The sequence below is a fragment of the Haliotis asinina genome, chromosome 6 (genome assembly GCF_037392515.1).
Source record: "Haliotis asinina isolate JCU_RB_2024 chromosome 6, JCU_Hal_asi_v2, whole genome shotgun sequence".
Lineage (NCBI taxonomy): Eukaryota > Metazoa > Mollusca > Gastropoda > Lepetellida > Haliotidae > Haliotis > Haliotis asinina.
Genome location: NC_090285.1, coordinates 56,596,425 through 56,620,757, shown reverse-complemented (window position 1 = coordinate 56,620,757; position 24,333 = coordinate 56,596,425). Strand labels below are relative to the sequence as shown.

General features: G+C 39.4%; 1 protein-coding gene across 1 annotated transcript in view; it reads right to left on the bottom strand.

The window, feature by feature from the left end:
- LOC137286983 (uncharacterized) overlaps window positions 1–24,333 on the bottom strand; it is a 204,061-nt gene that overhangs the window by 19,683 nt on the left and 160,045 nt on the right. The window lies entirely within an intron of this gene.

Genomic DNA, 24,333 nt, shown 5'->3' with positions numbered 1-24,333 from the left:
AAGATACACTCTAACCCAGATTGTCATTAGTACATCATGTTAGAAATAATCACGTCATACCCTATGTACTACCGAGAGAATTGGTTCTGGGGAAAATATTTTGCCATATTGTGACTAAATCAAGTAATAGGTTTATAACAATTAAAAGCAAAACATAAACACCAGTCAACGAAGGACTGTAAAACAACAAGATTATCACAAATATAAATTAAAGACTAGCAATTCAATCTAAAACAGATCAATGATACAATTTAGAAACAGGCTGCAGATCCGCAGGCAGATCACCATACTAGGCACCATGGGGACTTACACTGCTTTTGCTACCTGCATAGACTCTAGCTGCATTTATAGCTTCCCTTCAGCTGATTTTATATTGTTCCAGTAGTAATCACAATGTGTCAGCTAAATGTAGAAGGAAAGCCGGACATGGTGGTGATATCAAAGGATAATGAAGTGTACCCAAACATCTCTTTATGGAATAAACATTAAGTTATCATGGATATTGTCATGCACTTCATTATTGACTCATCAACCGCTATAATGCAGATATGAAAGAATATATGAATGAACAGTTTACTGCCATGTCAAAGTCTGTCAATTATCAATGTAGGTTTATGACCAAGAACCTTCTCTGAAGGCATATGTTTATTTCTACTGTTATTGCAGGTAATTAGTGTAGCTCCTGTTTAACAGCAGCCAGTGTTTCAACATGGAGCTAATTGTTGCTGTAGGCTTGGACTGATGGATCAACAGGAAGCAATAAAATCATCAGTGACCATTTAGGGTGTTGATAATTAAAACAATTTCCTCATCAACAGATTCCACTGCTTCATAGGAAGTCTGAGTCCTCTGTACCAACATGAAATTCACACAGGTGTCTCACAAAGCTGTGATATCATAACATGTGTTCAACAATTTATTCTGTTAATTTAGTTATTGCAGTATTCATCAAAGAGCTGCAGTATACAACAAGAAGTTCGTAGCACAATTAAAATGAAATCATGATTGCTGTACAGGAAGACATGTTTCTTTTATAACACTTTAATCAGTTCAAGTGATGGAGAGACTATTAAGCTGTTTAACTATTAAGGAATGTAATTTTACTACATTCGCAACATATACATCACTATCAACCAAAATTTTCAAGAGAAAGTTTAAACACAAGTATTTTGAAATACAACCTAAAAGGTTCATATGGACAAAACCTAACTGGAGTAATAGACAAAGAAACCATTTAAAAAACTTGTGTATAATTTCTATAAAAACAGTATAGAGGACATAGTTTATTAGGTATTCAATATAATTTTCTTTCCATTCTTTAAATGGTGAAGTAGTAAAATTTCACAAATTGTTTGCTAATTTCAGAAAGATTTTATAAGGTGTTTTTGAACATAAGCTGTTGCTGGATGTGATGTTTGGCATGACTGGTTGGGGTGTGTCTTATCAGGTAGAGTGTGTGCCATAATGGTTTTATGTCATTTTGTACACATGACTAGATAACAGAATATCATAATACAAGTGGGAGGCACATATCTAATTGATGACAAGGTTGTCATTGAAAACTTATTTTGACCTTCTGTGACACTCACACACTAAAAAATAAAGTTTAATTTCAAATCTTTTAATGCTACCTGACAAAGTCTACCTAAGAATACATAATTTGTTTTGATCTAAACAATATTTTATTACCATTAATGTTTACATTACCATATTCCATGACATAATGGAATCAGCAAACAGACCATAAGGCCTATGTCAAAGCTTCTTTGCAAATAATTTATTATATCTTGACATAATTCTATGGAGCAGGCTTTAGGATATTAATGAATGAATCAAAGTCAAAATAAAAGAACAAGATACAAAGTACATTTTATGTCAAAAGGTTGTTACTTGAATTCCATAAAGGGGCTAGTTTCAATTATGTAATTTTTAATTGATTTTATAATGTTTTCATTGTCTGAAGGAGATGAATCATCACTGAAGTGAAGTAAAGTTGTATGCTGAAGTGATTAACAACAAAGTGTTTGCCAAGTCTAAACTGGGCATAGCAGGGACAGGACAGAAAGAAATACATAATTTGCATCAATATGTAGATATAACATTTGTATATGATATAGTAGATCCAGATACCTATTGTCGCTATTGTCTCAAGAATGAAACATGCAACTTTATGGACGACAGCTCCTTGTTTCTTGCATTAAGCACCATTCTGATGTTGATTTTCACATTGTTATCAAGCTTAGCAATAAATAAGTAGTCAGCCATAAAAATGTGTTTCATATTTGACGAACCAAATTCCAGAATGCCAATCAAACAATGACTATTGTCTTACATCTATGCCATGAATTCTTCCATCTATAATAGACAGAAATCTTAAAAGTTACAAAAGCAGCTCTCTGCAAATTACTTTTTGCTTATTTATTAATACATTTTATTTTTAAATCCTGACATCTAAAACTTAATTTATGTCAATGCATTTTTATTAAATAAAATTTAATTTAAAGAACTGAATTAAAAATAAGCGTAAGAGGAAATGGTGGGTTAGAGGATGCACAATATGAAGACATTACCTAACCTCAATTAGCAAATCTGTTTTATGACCTAACTCAAGGTACTCCTTAATAAAAGTCCCCCATAAAAGCCCTGGCATAATACACCCCAGCTCCTGCATCAGTCCATCATGAGATGGCCTCTGTCCTCTGCATATTGTCGTCACTGTTCTCAAGAAAGAATCTGGTGGCAGTTGCACAAGACATATATTCAACACCTGTCAAAGGGCATGATGCCAGATGATACCAACTATATAAAGCTTCCTTTACATTTGTGATGAGGTAGGTACAGACAGCAGACCAAGACAATACTACTGTCGGTGAGTTGCAATCATTCAAACATTCAAGTTAAGAAAAGCAAGATATATGGACTTCCTATTGTGACATTTCAGAGTATATGTTTGCTCCTTCATCGACATACGCTCTAAAACTGCTTGTTAATCAATCAATTGTTCAAAATTTGGAAATGCATATGTTTAAAGCATATGCTCTGAAACATTATTTTATTCACAATAAGAAGTTGACAACCAACTTAAACAATAACATCTAGCTACTAATCAGAATTGATTTTATCATTTTTAGCTTTATCTTTTCATTTTCTGTCATATGAAGAGCACAAACATGTAGAAATACATCAATACTCCAAATACTCCAACTCTAATCAATTCCTAGCAACTAGTAAAAAGGTAACTAAAAAGAAAAGTTATTTTAGTGCTCAGTCAAAACAACTACAGTAAGAGACATGAAAACTGTCTGAACCTGCTGCACAATGAAGTTAAACATGAATGTTTTGTCAGTTTCAAAGTAACATGTAAAGAGCCTAGTACTCTTTAAGTAATCCAACTGTTGAAAACGCCTACAAAAAATCTTAAGCTGATTCTAAGCACAATGAAGCTTTTGAAGGCACTGTGTGTATAGTTACAGACTGGCTGCATTTACCCCAGCTACTGTCCAAGCAGAATACTTGGTCTGATTTGTTAAATAAACAACATGGACTAAACCCATCACCCTGTAGAAGACCTATATCCTATTATCACCCAAGCTAATCTGCTTGCTGAACCATTCCATCACTGTAATCACAAGCTTGTGGAGATCAGTGCAGATACTATTCCAGATGTAAACAAAATTTACAATATCTTTACTTTTCTAAACTATTTGTTTGGCTTTATTGACTGAATTAGGAGACTGTGTTTGTCAACATTTCCATCACATGATCAGCTTTGTCTGACTTTCACAAACCTAATCTAGACAGGGTACCAGTATGTGGCTAAAACTTCAAAGCAAGAATTTTACAGTGTAGCTAGTATATTCTTTGACACTATGCACTTGATAGCAGAATGTTATAATGCTTTTTATCAATATTTGAAGACTTCATGTTTAAGTCAGGTCAAGTTTGACATAGATGTTAAAAATGCATCATAGAATTTAAAAAACATGATGAAAAAAGTAATCAAACTATTTTTTGCAAACACAAATTCCACTAGCACTAAACTTTTGTCAATTTACAGTTTTAAAAATTAATTGTAAAATTCCATATACGAGGAACATGTGCAGACCTTCAGCTCAAACTTTTGTCAAGAACTGGAAGAATCACTGGCAGACTGGTTTATCTATTTATCCAGCAAAAATTAAAATACCCCAAAATGGACTAACAGAATGAGAGAAAATATATCCAAACAAGCATCAAAGAAAGATATTACCTTATGTTATTCATTCTGTCTATTTTATATTTCCGCACAGATAGACAATAAAAGTCAATTGTAAAGGTACTGACATTATACATCACAATCTCAGTATCCAATCATCATAAGGAATTTGCAAGTCTTCTGTGCCACTGTTTGTTGCCACTCAAATGTCCAGCTCCTGCTGGAGGCAATATATCTAACACACAGTCTGGCAGACACTGGTCAGAACTATGACTAAGGTATTCAGATAGTATGAGATAACAACTCTCACAATAATGACTGGGTAGCTACTAATAGAAGACTGAATAACAACCAATATTGGTAAGTTAAAATCAAGATAACAACTCTCACATAATAATGATTGGGTAGCTACGGATAGAAGACTGAATAACAACCAATATTGGTAAGTCAAAATCAAGATAACAACTCGCATAATAATGACTGGGAAGCTACTGGCAGAAGACTGAATAACAATCAATATTGGTAAGTTAAAATCCTTCAAAGTAACAAATATTAAATTTGGAATTACACTTTCTGAGTAAAGTACAGATTCTAGTACCAGTATTACACTGGAAGGATTTATACCATATCATATGAACCCAATATACCGAATCAGCACCTGTTACTGTAGTACCTTCAGGAACATTTAAAAGACTGCAAAAAAATGTCACATGAAAAGAAGAGACATGTTCAATTTCAAACTATGGAAAAAGGCTAGTACACTTCACACAATACAACTGTTGTAAATATGTACTAAAACCTTTAAGCTTATTCTAAGTGAATAAGAAGCTTTCCTGGAGACTGCTTGTATCATTACAGACTGGCTGCATACACCCCAGCTACTGTACAAGCAGAATGTTTGAATGTATGTGTTAAATACACAACACAGATTAACCTTTTGCAAAACAAAAGGCCTATATCCTATCATCACCCAAGCTAATCTCCTTCCTGAAACCTTCCATCACTTTAATCACAGACTTATGGAGATCTGTTTTCTTTTAAGAAATAAAACAACATTTATAATATCTTTAACTTTCTAAACAATTTGTTTTATTTGTAATGACTGAATTAGTAGTTTCGTCTGTATTTGTCTTCTTTCCAGTACACCATATTCTTACACATAAGCTTGATGTAGACAGTTTGTCACATTATGTCAAGTGATTCAAATGATAAAATGAGAAAAAATATTACAAAGAGCAAGATTAATAAAGCAGTGTATTCTTTTTGACAATGATGATTTTGATTTTGTAGATCTTGTGGCCCATGTGAAAAGCATTCCTGTTATTCCCATCATTATATTTCTAGAATATTGCTAAAAGTGTTGTAAAAATATTTATTCACTTATCATTATAATTCTACACACAGATACCAGCATGCTGCACAATATGTTTATACTTCAGTCTTTCCTCTTGAAAACTAGTGTCATCCTGATCATAAACATCGTGTAATCATGGCATCATGTAGTTATAAACATTTCTAGTCCAAATAACAAGAAAAAACAATTTAAACTCAGTTCAAACCTTCACACACTCTATATTATAGCCAAAACTTTTAATACAAATGATGGTAAAATTGTCATTTGTTCAATTTTCACATATTGCATGTGATTCCCTTTCCTAATTATCATAGGAATCATGAATAGCATTTTACTCATCAGCTATATCTATTCATATTCTACCGACCAGAAATATTTCTATTAAAAGTAGGAAGACATTATATGGAACACATATGATGAAATGAAATTGCAACCTTTTATATCCCCACTGATTCTAAAGTAAGTGATATAGCCTGGTGGTATTAAAAGTATTTACACATTATCGTGTTAAAATGATAAATGTATGTATTTCAACTTTTCATATCCCTATTGATTTGAATAATTATATTTTAAATTATATAACATTCCATTTTTTATAAATATTTGAGAAATAATTGCTAAAAGAATAAAAAACCTAAGAGATATACATTAAATTTTCATGATTCATTTCTTCTCAAATATTTTCCATTGTATATTAGTTCATACCATAATACAAACATGCATTAATTGTTTCACTAATTCCTCTAACAAAGTAACCAATCCTGAACAGACACATAGTGTTGTCTACAACACTGCAAGCCTGGAGATGAGACCATGATGTCTGGAAACTGTACTATTCCTTGCCCACAAGCCTGGAGATGTGATTCCAAGAGCCTCATCAAAGTCACAATACCTTTTTAAAAAAACCCAGTTTATCTTTATTAACCCAGACAATACCTGTTAAGGATAGTCAGTGTTGATTAATTAGTTAAGACAATGGCCCAGCCACCCTGTTGAGAATGTACTGTCACCTCGTTAACAAGCTGGGCAAGCTTGCTCCAAATGTGTACTTGAGTCTGCTGTCACAACACACCCTGCCCCTCTATTTAGTCCTTATTCTGCCCTACTCCACTGTCACAACTCATGTACACTGAGCAATACCCAAGAGGGTGGGTGACAACTCAGTGTCACCACCCTGGTATATAAAGCCTGGGAGTGGGATGGCAACTCAGTTCACTCTCTACCAGCATCTGACAACAGTTCAGCCAACGCTGACATCAAGTCATGGACAAGCTAATACAGAATGAACTATCAGACATACATGTACATGGAAGTGGTAACTTCTCTCAAGGTAAGACATTCTCATGAATAACAAATTTCATGTGTGCATGCTGTCTGATAAAAGCTGTATTTAAAACATACTAAAGCAGCAAAGAAGAAAATAGTCTACTAGTCCAGTAATAGTTTCTACTAGTCCAGCAGCAAGCGTATTAATAGAAGCAGACCTACAATTCCTGAATCGGCATTAATTTTCTTCAGATCACTACTCATCACATCACAGTATCAATACTGCAGTACTCTGTCCAAAATTCCATCCTTTCCACACCATCAATTTCTACCAGTGCCATGTATCTGATTAGATGATGATTGGAGAAGCACATCTACAATTCCCGCATCACAATCCACTTTTATCCTCTGTTCTCTAGTATCTTCATCCTGTCCAAACTTGCTTCCTTGGGAACCTAGCATCATCCTGTGCCAGTTGAACGTAACTACTAGCACTTGATACTGGGGTAGGGAAGTGACATTCTCATCCTTTCCACAGCATCACTTTCTACCATTGCCAAGTATCTGATTGTGCTTGTGTATTCTAACAACTAGCACTTCCAGATGCTGGGGTTCAAAGCACTGTTTCACATCGTCTTGTGCAAGTGTCAAAAGCAACTAGCACTTTATGATGCTAGGATTGGAAGAGAAGCACATCTACAATTCCCGCATCAGAATCCACTTTTATTCTCTGTTCTCTAGTATCTTTCTTGTGATGACTACTTCAATGTTATCACAGTTTGATACTGGGGTACAGGAGAATACCTTCATCCTGTCCAAACTTGCTTCCTTGGGAACCTGGTATCATCCAGTGCCAGTTGAACGCAACTACTAGCACTTCTTGATGCTAGGATTCTTTGTTAGCATTTACCACATTCTTACCTACGACAAACACAAGCCCACCAACAAACTTCACTTCTCTAGTATCAGTCTTGTGATTACCAATCACATGTGTTATCACAGTTTGATACTGGGGTAGGGAAGTGAAGTTTGATACTGGGGTAGGGAAGTGACATTCTCATCCTTTCCACAGCATCATTGCCACGTATCCAAGTATCTGATTGTGCTTGTGTATTCTAACAACTAGCACTTCCAGATGCTGGGGTTCAAAGCACTGTTTCACATCGGACTTCCAGTGGTTCCTCATCTCACAGGTATCAGTCAACATTTCAGTTTTCTCTCTCCACTCCTGGTATCGTCTTGTGCAAGTGTCAAAAGCAACTAGCACTTTATGATGCTAGGATTGGAAGAGAAGCACATCTACAATTCCCGCTTCAGAATCCACATTTATTTTCTGTTCTCTAGTATCTTTCTTGTGATGACTACTTCAATGTTATCACAGTTTGATACTGGGGTACAGGAGAATACCTTCATCCTGTCTAAACTTGCTTCCTTGGGAACCTGGTATCATCCAGTGCCAGTTGAACGCAACTACTAGCACTTTTTGATGCTAGGATTCTTTGTTAGCATTTACCACATTCTTACCTACGACAAACACAAGCCCACCAACAAACTTCACTTCTCTAGTATCAGTCTTGTGATTACCAATCACATGTGTTATCACAGTTTGATACTGGGGTAGGGAAGTGACATTCTCATCCTTTCCACAGCATCACTTTCTACCATTGCCACGTATCCAAGTATCTGATTGTGCTTGTGTATTCTAACAACTAGCACTTCCAGATGCTGGGGTTCAAAGCACTGTTTCACATCGGACTTCCAGTGGTTCCTCATCTCACAGGTATCAGTCAACATTTCAGTTTTCTCTCTCCACTCCTGGTATCGTCTTGTGCAAGTGTCAAAAGCAACTAGCACTTTATGATGCTAGGATTGGAAGAGAAGCACATCTACAATTCCCGCATCAGAATCCACTTTTATCCTCTGTTCTCTAGTATCTTTCTCACAGGTATCAGTCAACATTTCAGTTTTCTCTCTCCACTCCTGGTATCGTCTTGTGCAAGTGTCAAAAGCAACTAGCACTTTATGATGCTAGGATTGGAAGAGAAGCACATCTACAATTCCCTCATCAGAATCCACTTTTATTCTCTGTTCTCTAGTATCTTTCTTGTGATGACTACTTCAATGTTATCACAGTTTGATACTGGGGTACAGGAGAATACCTTCATCCTGTCCAAACTTGCTTCCTTGGGAACCTGGTATCATCCAGTGCCAGTTGAACGCAACTACTAGCACTTTTTGATGCTAGGATTCTTTGTTAGCATTTAACACATTCTTACCTACGACAAACACAAGCCCACCAACAAACTTCACTTCTCTAGTATCAGTCTTGTGATTACCAATCACATGTGTTATCACAGTTTGATACTGGGGTATGGAAGTGACATTCTCATCCTTTCCACAGCATCACTTTCTACCATTGCCACGTATCCAAGTATCTGATTGTGCTTGTGTATTCTAACAACTAGCACTTCCAGATGCTGGGGTTCAAAGCACTGTTTCACATCGGACTTCCAGTGGTTCTTCATCTCACAGGTATCAGTCAACATTTCAGTTTTCTCTCTCCAGTCCTGGTATTGTCTTGTGCAAGTGTCAAAAGCAACTAGCACTTTATGATGCTAGGATTGGAAGAGAAGCACATCTACAATTCCCGCATCAGAATCCACTTTTATTCTCTGTTCTCTAGTATCTTTCTTGTGATGACTACTTCAATGTTATCACAGTTTGATACTGGGGTACAGGAGAATACCTTCATCCTGTCCAAACTTGCTTCCTTGGGAACCTGGTATCATCCAGTGCCAGTTGAACGCAACTACTAGCACTTTTTGATGCTAGGATTCTTTGTTAGCATTTAACACATTCTTACCTACGACAAACACAAGCCCACCAACAAACTTCACTTCTCTAGTATCAGTCTTGTGATTACCAATCACATGTGTTATCACAGTTTGATACTGTGGTAGGGAAGTGACATTCTCATCCTTTCCACAGCATCACTTTCTACCATTGCCACGTATCCAAGTATCTGATTGTGCTTGTGTATTCTAACAACTAGCACTTACAGATGCTGGGGTTCAAAGCACTGTTTCACATTGGACTTCCAGTGGTTCTTCATCTGACAGGTATCAGTCAACATTTCAGTTTTCTCTCTCCAGTCCTGGTATTGTCTTGTGCAAGTGTCAAAAGCAACTAGCACTTTATGATGCTAGGATTGGAAGAGAAGCACATCTACAATTCCCGCATCAGAATCCACTTTTATTCTCTGTTCTCTAGTATCTTTCTTGTGATGACTACTTCAATGTTATCACAGTTTGATACTGGGGTACAGGAGAATACCTTCATCCTGTCCAAACTTGCTTCCTTGGGAACCTGGTATCATCCAGTGCCAGTTGAACGCAACTACTAGCACTTTTTGATGCTAGGATTCTTTGTTAGCATTTACCACATTCTTACCTACGACAAACACAAGCCCACCAACAAACTTCACTTCTCTAGTATCAGTCTTGTGATTACCAATCACATGTGTTATCACAGTTTGATACTGGGGTAGGGAAGTGACATTCTCATCCTTTCCACAGCATCACTTTCTACCATTGCCACGTATCCAAGTATCTGATTGTGCTTGTGTATTCTAACAACTAGCACTTCCAGATGCTGGGGTTCAAAGCACTGTTTCACATCGGACTTCCAGTGGTTCTTCATCTGACAGGTATCAGTCAACATTTCAGTTTTCTCTCTCCACTCCTGGTATCGTCTTGTGCAAGTGTCAAAAGCAACTAGCACTTTATGATGCTAGGATTGGAAGAGAAGCACATCTACAATTCCCGCATCACAATCCACTTTTATTCTCTGTTCTCTAGTATCTTTCTTGTGATGACTACTTCAATGTTATCACAGTTTGATACTGGGGTACAGGAGAATACCTTCATCCTGTCCAAACTTGCTTCCTTGGGAACCTGGTATCATCCAGTGCCAGTTGAACGCAACTACTAGCACTTTTTGATGCTAGGATTCTCTGTTAGCATTTACCACATTCTTACCTACGACAAACACAAGCCCACCAACAAACTTCACTTCTCTAGTATCAGTCTTGTGATTACCAATCACATGTGTTATCACAGTTTGATACTGGGGTAGGGAAGTGACATTCTCATCCTTTCCACAGCATCACTTTCTACCATTGCCACGTATCCAAGTATCTGATTGTGCTTGTGTATTCTAACAACTAGCACTTCCAGATGCTGGGGTTCAAAGCACTGTTTCACATCGGACTTCCAGTGGTTCCTCATCTGACAGGTATCAGTCAACATTTCAGTTTTCTCTCTCCAGTCCTGGTATCGTCTTGTGCAAGTGTCAAAAGCAACTAGCACTTTATGATGCTAGGATTGGAAGAGAAGCACATCTACAATTCCCGCATCACAATCCACTTTTATTCTCTGTTCTCTAGTATCTTTCTTGTGATGACTACTTCAATGTTATCACAGTTTGATACTGGGGTACAGGAGAATACCTTCATCCTGTCCAAACTTGCTTCCTTGGGAACCTGGTATCATCCAGTGCCAGTTGAACGCAACTACTAGCACTTTTTGATGCTAGGATTCTTTGTTAGCATTTAACACATTCTTACCTACGACAAACACAAGCCCACCAACAAACTTCACTTCTCTAGTATCAGTCTTGTGATTACCAATCACATGTGTTATCACAGTTTGATACTGGGGTAGGGAAGTGACATTCTCATCCTTTCCACAGCATCACTTTCTACCATTGCCACGTATCCAAGTATCTGATTGTGCTTGTGTATTCTAACAACTAGCACTTCCAGATGCTGGGGTTCAAAGCACTGTTTCACATCGGACTTCCAGTGGTTCCTCATCTGACAGGTATCAGTCAACATTTCAGTTTTCTCTCTCCAGTCCTGGTATCGTCTTGTGCAAGTGTCAAAAGCAACTAGCACTTTATGATGCTAGGATTGGAAGAGAAGCACATCTACAATTCCCGCATCACAATCCACTTTTATTCTCTGTTCTCTAGTATCTTTCTTGTGATGACTACTTCAATGTTATCACAGTTTGATACTGGGGTACAGGAGAATACCTTCATCCTGTCCAAACTTGCTTCCTTGGGAACCTGGTATCATCCAGTGCCAGTTGAACGCAACTACTAGCACTTTTTGATGCTAGGATTCTTTGTTAGCATTTAACACATTCTTACCTACGACAAACACAAGCCCACCAACAAACTTCACTTCTCTAGTATCAGTCTTGTGATTACCAATCACATGTCTTATCACAGTTTGATACTGGGGTAGGGAAGTGACATTCTCATCCTTTCCACAGCATCACATTCTACCATTGCCACGTATCCAAGTATCTGATTGTGCTTGTGTATTCTAACAACTAGCACTTCCAGATGCTGGGATTCAAAGCACTGTTTCACATCGGACTTCCAGTGGTTCCTCATCTGACAGGTATCAGTCAACATTTCAGTTTTCTCTCTCCACTCCTGGTATCGTCTTGTGCAAGTGTCAAAAGCAACTAGCACTTTATGATGCTAGGATTGGAAGAGAAGCACATCTACAATTCCCGCATCACAATCCACTTTTATTCTCTGTTCTCTAGTATCTTTCTTGTGATGACTACTTCAATGTTATCACAGTTTGATACTGGGGTACAGGAGAATACCTTCATCCTGTCCAAACTTGCTTCCTTGGGAACCTGGTATCATCCAGTGCCAGTTGAACGCAACTACTAGCACTTTTTGATGCTAGGATTCTTTGTTAGCATTTACCACATTCTTACCTACGACAAACACAAGTCCACCAACAAACTTCACTTCTCTAGTATCAGTCTTGTGATTACCAATCACATGTGTTATCACAGTTTGATACTGGGGTAGGGAAGTGACATTCTCATCCTTTCCACAGCATCACTTTCTACCATTGCCACGTATCCAAGTATCTGATTGTGCTTGTGTATTCTAACAACTAGCACTTCCAGATGCTGGGGTTCAAAGCACTGTTTCACATCGGACTTCCAGTGGTTCCTCATCTGACAGGTATCAGTCAACATTTCAGTTTTCTCTCTCCAGTCCTGGTATCGTCTTGTGCAAGTGTCAAAAGCAACTAGCACTTTATGATGCTAGGATTGGAAGAGAAGCACATCTACAATTCCCGCATCACAATCCACTTTTATTCTCTGTTCTCTAGTATCTTTCTTGTGATGACTACTTCAATGTTATCACAGTTTGATACTGGGGTACAGGAGAATACCTTCATCCTGTCCAAACTTGCTTCCTTGGGAACCTGGTATCATCCAGTGCCAGTTGAACGCAACTACTAGCACTTTTTGATGCTAGGATTCTCTGTTAGCATTTACCACATTCTTACCTACGACAAACACAAGCCCACCAACAAACTTCACTTCTCTAGTATCAGTCTTGTGATTACCAATCACATGTGTTATCACAGTTTGATACTGGGGTAGGGAAGTGACATTCTCATCCTTTCCACAGCATCACTTTCTACCATTGCCACGTATCCAAGTATCTGATTGTGCTTGTGTATTCTAACAACTAGCACTTCCAGATGCTGGGGTTCAAAGCACTGTTTCACATCGGACTTCCAGTGGTTCCTCATCTCACAGGTATCAGTCAACATTTCAGTTTTCTCTCTCCAGTCCTGGTATCGTCTTGTGCAAGTGTCAAAAGCAACTAGCACTTTATGATGCTAGGATTGGAAGAGAAGCACATCTACAATTCCCGCATCACAATCCACTTTTATTCTCTGTTCTCTAGTATCTTTCTTGTGATGACTACTTCAATGTTATCACAGTTTGATACTGGGGTACAGGAGAATACCTTCATCCTGTCCAAACTTGCTTCCTTGGGAACCTGGTGTCATCCAGTGCCAGTTGAACGCAACTACTAGCACTTTTTGATGCTAGGATTCTTTGTTAGCATTTAACACATTCTTACCTACGACAAACACAAGCCCACCAACAAACTTCACTTCTCTAGTATCAGTCTTGTGATTACCAATCACATGTGTTATCACAGTTTGATACTGGGGTAGGGAAGTGACATTCTCATCCTTTCCACAGCATCACTTTCTACCATTGCCACGTATCCAAGTATCTGATTGTGCTTGTGTATTCTAACAACTAGCACTTCCAGATGCTGGGGTTCAAAGCACTGTTTCACATCGGACTTCCAGTGGTTCCTCATCTGACAGGTATCAGTCAACATTTCAGTTTTCTCTCTCCAGTCCTGGTATCGTCTTGTGCAAGTGTCAAAAGCAACTAGCACTTTATGATGCTAGGATTGGAAGAGAAGCACATCTACAATTCCCGCATCAGAATCCACTTTTATTCTCTGTTCTCTAGTATCTTTCTTGTGATGACTACTTCAATGTTATCACAGTTTGATACTGGGGTACAGGAGAATACCTTCATCCTGTCCAAACTTGCTTCCTTGGGAACCTGGTATCATCCAGTGCCAGTTGAACGCAACTACTAGCACTTTTTGATGCTAGGATTCTTTGTTAGCATTTAACACATTCTTACCTACGACAAACACAAGCCCACCAACAAACTTCACTTCTCTAGTATCAGTCTTGTGATTACCAATCACATGTGTTATCACAGTTTGATACTGGGGTAGGGAAGTGACATTCTCATCCTTTCCACAGCATCACTTTCTACCATTGCCACGTATCCAAGTATCTGATTGTGCTTGTGTATTCTAACAACTAGCACTTCCAGATGCTGGGGTTCAAAGCACTGTTTCACATCGGACTTCCAGTGGTTCCTCATCTCACAGGTATCAGTCAACATTTCAGTTTTCTCTCTCCAGTCCTGGTATCGTCTTGTGCAAGTGTCAAAAGCAACTAGCACTTTATGATGCTAGGATTGGAAGAGAAGCACATCTACAATTCCCGCATCACAATCCACTTTTATTCTCTGTTCTCTAGTATCTTTCTTGTGATGACTACTTCAATGTTATCACAGTTTGATACTGGGGTACAGGAGAATACCTTCATCCTGTCCAAACTTGCTTCCTTGGGAACCTGGTATCATCCAGTGCCAGTTGAACGCAACTACTAGCACTTTTTGATGCTAGGATTCTTTGTTAGCATTTACCACATTCTTACCTACGACAAACACAAGCCCACCAACAAACTTCACTTCTCTAGTATCAGTCTTGTGATTACCAATCACATGTGTTATCACAGTTTGATACTGGGGTAGGGACGTGACATTCTCATCCTTTCCACAGCATCACATTCTACCATTGCCACGTATCCAAGTATCTGATTGTGCTTGTGTATTCTAACAACTAGCACTTCCAGATGCTGGGATTCAAAGCACTGTTTCACATCGGACTTCCAGTGGTTCCTCATCTGACAGGTATCAGTCAACATTTCAGTTTTCTCTCTCCACTCCTGGTATCGTCTTGTGCAAGTGTCAAAAGCAACTAGCACTTTATGATGCTAGGATTGGAAGAGAAGCACATCTACAATTCCCGCATCACAATCCACTTTTATTCTCTGTTCTCTAGTATCTTTCTTGTGATGACTACTTCAATGTTATCACAGTTTGATACTGGGGTACAGGAGAATACCTTCATCCTGTCCAAACTTGCTTCCTTGGGAACCTGGTATCATCCAGTGCCAGTTGAACGCAACTACTAGCACTTTTTGATGCTAGGATTCTTTGTTAGCATTTACCACATTCTTACCTACGACAAACACAAGCCCACCAACAAACTTCACTTCTCTAGTATCAGTCTTGTGATTACCAATCACATGTGTTATCACAGTTTGATACTGGGGTAGGGAAGTGACATTCTCATCCTTTCCACAGCATCACTTTCTACCATTGCCACGTATCCAAGTATCTGATTGTGCTTGTGTATTCTAACAACTAGCACTTCCAGATGCTGGGGTTCAAAGCACTGTTTCACATCGGACTTCCAGTGGTTCCTCATCTCACAGGTATCAGTCAACATTTCAGTTTTCTCTCTCCAGTCCTGGTATCGTCTTGTGCAAGTGTCAAAAGCAACTAGCACTTTATGATGCTAGGATTGGAAGAGAAGCACATCTACAATTCCCGCATCACAATCCACTTTTATTCTCTGTTCTCTAGTATCTTTCTTGTGATGACTACTTCAATGTTATCACAGTTTGATACTGGGGTACAGGAGAATACCTTCATCCTGTCCAAACTTGCTTCCTTGGGAACCTGGTATCATCCAGTGCCAGTTGAACGCAACTACTAGCACTTTTTGATGCTAGGATTCTTTGTTAGCATTTAACACATTCTTACCTACGACAAACACAAGCCCACCAACAAACTTCACTTCTCTAGTATCAGTCTTGTGATTACCAATCACATGTGTTATCACAGTTTGATACTGGGGTAGGGAAGTGACATTCTCATCCTTTCCACAGCATCACTTTCTACCATTGCCACGTATCCACGTATCTGATTGTGCTTGTGTATTCTAACAACTAGCACTTCCAGATGCTGGGGTTCAAAGCACTGTTTCACATCGGACTTCCAGTGGTTCCTCATCTCACAGGTATCAGTCAACATTTCAGTTTTCTCTCTCCAGTCCTGGTATCGTCTTGTGCAAGTGTCAAAAGCAACTAGCACTTTATGATGCTAGGATTGGAAGAGAAGCACATCTACAATTCCCGCATCAGAATCCACTTTTATTCTCTGTTCTCTAGTATCTTTCTTGTGATGACTACTTCAATGTTATCACAGTTTGATACTGGGGTACAGGAGAATACCTTCATCCTGTCCAAACTTGCTTCCTTGGGAACCTGGTATCATCCAGTGCCAGTTGAACGCAACTACTAGCACTTTTTGATGCTAGGATTCTTTGTTAGCATTTAACACATTCTTACCTACGACAAACACAAGCCCACCAACAAACTTCACTTCTCTAGTATCAGTCTTGTGATTACCAATCACATGTGTTATCACAGTTTGATACTGGGGTAGGGAAGTGACATTCTCATCCTTTCCACAGCATCACATTCTACCATTGCCACGTATCCAAGTATCTGATTGTGCTTGTGTATTCTAACAACTAGCACTTCCAGATGCTGGGATTCAAAGCACTGTTTCACATCGGACTTCCAGTGGTTCCTCATCTGACAGGTATCAGTCAACATTTCAGTTTTCTCTCTCCAGTCCTGGTATTGTCTTGTGCAAGTGTCAAAAGCAACTAGCACTTTATGATGCTAGGATTGGAAGAGAAGCACATCTACAATTCCCGCATCACAATCCACTTTTATTCTCTGTTCTCTAGTATCTTTCTTGTGATGACTACTTCAATGTTATCACAGTTTGATACTGGGGTACAGGAGAATACCTTCATCCTGTCCAAACTTGCTTCCTTGGGAACCTGGTATCATCCAGTGCCAGTTGAACGCAACTACTAGCACTTTTTGATGCTAGGATTCTTTGTTAGCATTTACCACATTCTTACCTACGACAAACACAAGCCCACCAACAAACTTCACTTCTCTAGTATCAGTCTTGTGATTACCAATCACATGTCTTATCACAGTTTGATACTGGGGTAGGGAAGTGACATTCTCATCCTTTCCACAGCATCACTTTCTACCATTGCCACGTATCCAAGTATCTGATTGTGCTTGTGTATTCTAACAACTAGCACTTCCAGATGCTGGGGTTCAAAGCACTGTTTCACATCGGACTTCCAGTGGTTCCTCATCTGACAGGTATCAGTCAACATTTCAGTTTTCTCTCTCCAGTCCTGGTATCGTCTTGTGCAAGTGTCAAAAGCAACTAGCACTTTATGATGCTAGGATTGGAAGAGAAGCACATCTACAATTCCCGCATCACAATCCACTTTTATTCTCTGTTCTCTAGTATCTTTCTTGTGATGACTACTTCAATGTTATCACAGTTTGATACTGGGGTACAGGAGAATACCTTCATCCTGTCCAAACTTGCTTCCTTGGGAACCTGGTATCATCCAGTGCCAGTTGAACGCAACTACTAGCACTTTTTGATGCTAGGATTCTTTGTTAGCATTTACCACATTCTTACCTACGACAAACACAAGCCCACCAACAAACTTCACTTCTCTAGTATCAGTCTTGTGATTACCAATCACATGTGTTATCACAGTTTGATACTGGGGTAGGGAAGTGACATTCTCATCCTTTCCACAGCATCACTTTCTACCATTGCCACGTATCCAAGTATCTGATTGTGCTTGTGTATTCTAACAACTAGCACTTCCAGATGCTGGGGTTCAAAGCACTGTTTCACATCGGACTTCCAGTGGTTCCTCATCTGACAGGTATCAGTCAACATTTCAGTTTTCTCTCTCCAGTCCTGGTATCGTCTTGTGCAAGTGTCAAAAGCAACTAGCACTTTATGATGCTAGGATTGGAAGAGAAGCACATCTACAATTCCCGCATCACAATCCACTTTTATTCTCTGTTCTCTAGTATCTTTCTTGTGATGACTACTTCAATGTTATCACAGTTTGATACTGGAGTACAGGAGAATACCTTCATCCTGTCCAAACTTGCTTCCTTGGGAACCTGGTATCATCCAGTGCCAGTTGAACGCAACTACTAGCACTTTTTGATGCTAGGATTCTTTGTTAGCATTTACCACATTCTTACCTACGACAAACACAAGCCCACCAACAAACTTCACTTCTCTAGTATCAGTCTTGTGATTACCAATCACATGTGTTATCACAGTTTGATACTGGGGTAGGGAAGTGACATTCTCATCCTTTCCACAGCATCACATTCTACCATTGCCACGTATCCAAGTATCTGATTGTGCTTGTGTATTCTAACAACTAGCACTTCCAGATGCTGGGGTTCAAAGCACTGTTTCACATCGGACTTCCAGTGGTTCCTCATCTGACAGGTATCAGTCAACATTTCAGTTTTCTCTCTCCAGTCCTGGTATCGTCTTGTGCAAGTGTCAAAAGCAACTAGCACTTTATGATGCTAGGATTGGAAGAGAAGCACATCTACAATTCCCGCATCACAATCCACTTTTATTCTCTGTTCTCTAGTATCTTTCTTGTGATGACTACTTCAATGTTATCACAGTTTGATACTGGGGTACAGGAGAATACCTTCATCCTGTCCAAACTTGCTTCCTTGGGAACCTGGTATCATCCAGTGCCAGTTGAACGCAACTACTAGCACTTTTTGATGCTAGGATTCTCTGTTAGCATTTACCACATTCTTACCTACGACAAACACAAGCCCACCAACAAACTTCACTTCTCTAGTATCAGTCTTGTGATTACCAATCACATGTGTTATCACAGTTTGATACTGGGGTAGGGAAGTGACATTCTCATCCTTTCCACAGCATCACTTTCTACCATTGCCACGTATCCAAGTATCTGATTGTGCTTGTGTATTCTAACAACTAGCACTTCCAGATGCTGGGGTTCAAAGCACTGTTTCACATCGGACTTCCAGTGGTTCCTCATCTCACAGGTATCAGTCAACATTTCAGTTTTCTCTCTCCACTCCTGGTATCGTCTTGTGCAAGTGTCAAAAGCAACTAGCACTTTATGATGCTAGGATTGGAAGAGAAGCACATCTACAATTCCCGCATCAGAATCCACTTTTATTCTCTGTTCTCTAGTATCTTTCTTGTGATGACTACTTCAATGTTATCACAGTTTGATACTGGGGTACAGGAGAATACCTTCATCCTGTCCAAACTTGCTTCCTTGGGAACCTGGTATCATCCAGTGCCAGTTGAACGCAACTACTAGCACTTTTTGATGCTAGGATTCTTTGTTAGCATTTACCACATTCTTACCTACGACAAACACAAGCCCACCAACAAACTTCACTTCTCTAGTATCAGTCTTGTGATTACCAATCACATGTGTTATCACAGTTTGATACTGGGGTAGGGAAGTGACATTCTCATCCTTTCCACAGCATCACTTTCTACCATTGCCACGTATCCAAGTATCTGATTGTGCTTGTGTATTCTAACAACTAGCACTTCCAGATGCTGGGGTTCAAAGCACTGTTTCACATCGGACTTCCAGTGGTTCCTCATCTCACACGTATCAGTCAACATTTCAGTTTTCTCTCTCCACTCCTGGTATCGTCTTGTGCAAGTGTCAAAAGCAACTAGCACTTTATGATGCTAGGATTGGAAGAGAAGCACATCTACAATTCCCGCATCAGAATCCACTTTTATTCTCTGTTCTCTAGTATCTTTCTTGTGATGACTACTTCAATGTTATCACAGTTTGATACTGGGGTACAGGAGAATACCTTCATCCTGTCCAAACTTGCTTCCTTGGGAACCTGGTATCATCCAGTGCCAGTTGAACGTAACTACTAGCACTTTTTGATGCTAGCATTCTTTGTTAGCATTTACCACATTCTTACCTACGACAAACACAAGCCAACCAACAAACTTCACTTCTCTAGTATCAGTCTTGTGATTACCAATCACATGTGTTATCACAGTTTGATACTGGGGTAGGGAAGTGACATTCTCATCCTTTCCACAGCATCACTTTCTACCATTGCCACGTATCCAAGTATCTGATTGTGCTTGTGTATTCTAACAACTAGCACTTCCAGATGCTGGGGTTCAAAGCACTGTTTCACATCGGACTTCCAGTGGTTCCTCATCTCACAGGTATCAGTCAACATTTCAGTTTTCTCTCTCCAGTCCTGGTATCGTCTTGTGCAAGTGTCAAAAGCAACTAGCACTTTATGATGCTAGGATTGGAAGAGAAGCACATCTACAATTCCCGCATCACAATCCACTTTTATTCTCTGTTCTCTAGTATCTTTCTTGTGATGACTACTTCAATGTTATCACAGTTTGATACTGGGGTACAGGAGAATACCTTCATCCTGTCCAAACTTGCTTCCTTGGGAACCTGGTATCATCCAGTGCCAGTTGAACGCAACTACTAGCACTTTTTGATGCTAGGATTCTTTGTTAGCATTTAACACATTCTTACCTACGACAAACACAAGCCCACCAACAAACTTCACTTCTCTAGTATCAGTCTTGTGATTACCAATCACATGTGTTATCACAGTTTGATACTGGGGTAGGGAAGTGACATTCTCATCCTTTCCACAGCATCACTTTCTACCATTGCCACGTATCCAAGTATCTGATTGTGCTTGTGTATTCTAACAACTAGCACTTCCAGATACTGGGGTTCAAAGCACTGTTTCACATCGGACTTCCAGTGGTTCCTCATCTCACAGGTATCAGTCAACATTTCAGTTTTCTCTCTCCAGTCCTGGTATCGTCTTGTGCAAGTGTCAAAAGCAACTAGCACTTTATGATGCTAGGATTGGAAGAGAAGCACATCTACAATTCCCGCATCAGAATCCACTTTTATTCTCTGTTCTCTAGTATCTTTCTTGTGATGACTACTTCAATGTTATCACAGTTTGATACTGGGGTACAGGAGAATACCTTCATCCTGTCCAAACTTGCTTCCTTGGGAACCTGGTATCATCCAGTGCCAGTTGAACGCAACTACTAGCACTTTTTGATGCTAGGATTCTTTGTTAGCATTTACCACATTCTTACCTACGACAAACACAAGCCCACCAACAAACTTCACTTCTCTAGTATCAGTCTTGTGATTACCAATCACATGTGTTATCACAGTTTGATACTGGGGTAGGGAAGTGACATTCTCATCCTTTCCACAGCATCACTTTCTACCTTTGCCACGTATCCAAGTATCTGATTGTGCTTGTGTATTCTAACAACTAGCACTTCCAGATGCTGGGGTTCAAAGCACTGTTTCACATCGGACTTCCAGTGGTTCCTCATCTGACAGGTATCAGTCAACATTTCAGTTTTCTCTCTCCAGTCCTGGTATCGTCTTGTGCAAGTGTCAAAAGCAACTAGCACTTTATGATGCTAGGATTGGAAGAGAAGCACATCTACAATTCCCGCATCAGAATCCACTTTTATTCTCTGTTCTCTAGTATCTTTCTTGTGATGACTACTTCAATGTTATCACAGTTTGATACTGGGGTACAGGAGAATACCTTCATCCTGTCCAAACTTGCTTCCTTGGGAACCTGGTATCATCCAGTGCCAGTTGAACGCAACTACTAGCACTTTTTGATGCTAGGATTCTTTGTTAGCATTTAACACATTCTTACCTACGACAAACACAAGCCCACCAACAAACTTCACGTCTCTAGTATCAGTCTTGTGATTACCAATCACATGTGTTATCACAGTTTGATACTGGGGTAGGGAAGTGACATTCTCATCCTTTCCACAGCATCACTTTCTACCATTGCCACGTATCCAAGTATCTGATTGTGCTTGTGTATTCTAACAACTAGCACTTCCAGATACTGGGGTTCAAAGCACTGTTTCACATCGGACTTCCAGTGGTTCCTCATCTCACAGGTATCAGTCAACATTTCAGTTTTCTCTCTCCAGTCCTGGTATCGTCTTGTGCAAGTGTCAAAAGCAACTAGCACTTTATGATGCTAGGATTGGAAGAGAAGCACATCTACAATTCCCGCATCACAATCCACTTTTATTCTCTGTTCTCTAGTATCTTTCTTGTGATGACTACTTCAATGTTATCACAGTTTGATACTGGGGTACAGGAGAATACCTTCATCCTGTCCAAACTTGCTTCCTTGGGAACCTGGTATCATCCAGTGCCAGTTGAACGCAACTACTAGCACTTTTTGATGCTAGGATTCTTTGTTAGCATTTACCACATTCTTACCTACGACAAACACAAGCCAACCAACAAACTTCACTTCTCTAGTATCAGTCTTGTGATTACCAATCACATGTGTTATCACAGTTTGATACTGGGGTAGGGAAGTGACATTCTCATCCTTTCCACAGCATCACTTTCTACCATTGCCACGTATCCAAGTATCTGATTGTGCTTGTGTATTCTAACAACTAGCACTTCCAGATGCTGGGGTTCAAAGCACTGTTTCACATCGGACTTCCAGTGGTTCCTCATCTCACAGGTATCAGTCAACATTTCAGTTTTCTCTCTCCACTCCTGGTATCGTCTTGTGCAAGTGTCAAAAGCAACTAGCACTTTATGATGCTAGGATTGGAAGAGAAGCACATCTACAATTCCCGCATCAGAATCCACTTTTATTCTCTGTTCTCTAGTATCTTTCTTGTGATGACTACTTCAATGTTATCACAGTTTGATACTGGGGTACAGGAGAATACCTTCATCCTGTCCAAACTTGCTTCCTTGGGAACCTGGTATCATCCAGTGCCAGTTGAACGCAACTACTAGCACTTTTTGATGCTAGGATTCTTTGTTAGCATTTAACACATTCTTATCTACGACAAACACAAGCCCACCAACAAACTTCACTTCTCTAGTATCAGTCTTGTGATTACCAATCACATGTGTTATCACAGTTTGATACTGGGGTAGGGAAGTGACATTCTCATCCTTTCCACAGCATCACTTTCTACCATTGCCACGTATCCAATTATCTGATTGTGCTTGTGTATTCTAACAACTAGCACTTCCAGATGCTGGGGTTCAAAGCACTGTTTCACATCGGACTTCCAGTGGTTCCTCATCTCACAGGTATCAGTCAACATTTCAGTTTTCTCTCTCCAGTGCTGGTATCGTCTTGTGCAAGTGTCAAAAGCAACTAGCACTTTATGATGCTAGGATTGGAAGAGAAGCACATCTACAATTCCCGCATCACAATCCACTTTTATTCTCTGTTCTCTAGTATCTTTCTTGTGATGACTACTTCAATGTTATCACAGTTTGATACTGGGGTACAGGAGAATACCTTCATCCTGTCCAAACTTGCTTCCTTGGGAACCTGGTATCATCCAGTGCCAGTTGAACGCAACTACTAGCACTTTTTGATGCTAGGATTCTTTGTTAGCATTTAACACATTCTTACCTACGACAAACACAAGCCCACCAACAAACTTCACTTCTCTAGTATCAGTCTTGTGATTACCAATCACATGTGTTATCACAGTTTGATACTGGGGTAGGGAAGTGACATTCTCATCCTTTCCACAGCATCACTTTCTACCATTGCCACGTATCCAAGTATCTGATTGTGCTTGTGTATTCTAACAACTAGCACTTCCAGATGCTGGGGTTCAAAGCACTGTTTCACATCGGACTTCCAGTGGTTCCTCATCTGACAGGTATCAGTCAACATTTCAGTTTTCTCTCTCCACTCCTGGTATCGTCTTGTGCAAGTGTCAAAAGCAACTAGCACTTTATGATGCTAGGATTGGAAGAGAAGCACATCTACAATTCCCGCATCAGAATCCACTTTTAATCTCTGTTCTCTAGTATCTTTCTTGTGATGACTACTTCAATGTTATCACAGTTTGATACTGGGGTACAGGAGAATACCTTCATCCTGTCCAAACTTGCTTCCTTGGGAACCTGGTATCATCCAGTGCCAGTTGAACGCAACTACTAGCACTTTTTGATGCTAGGATTCTTTGTT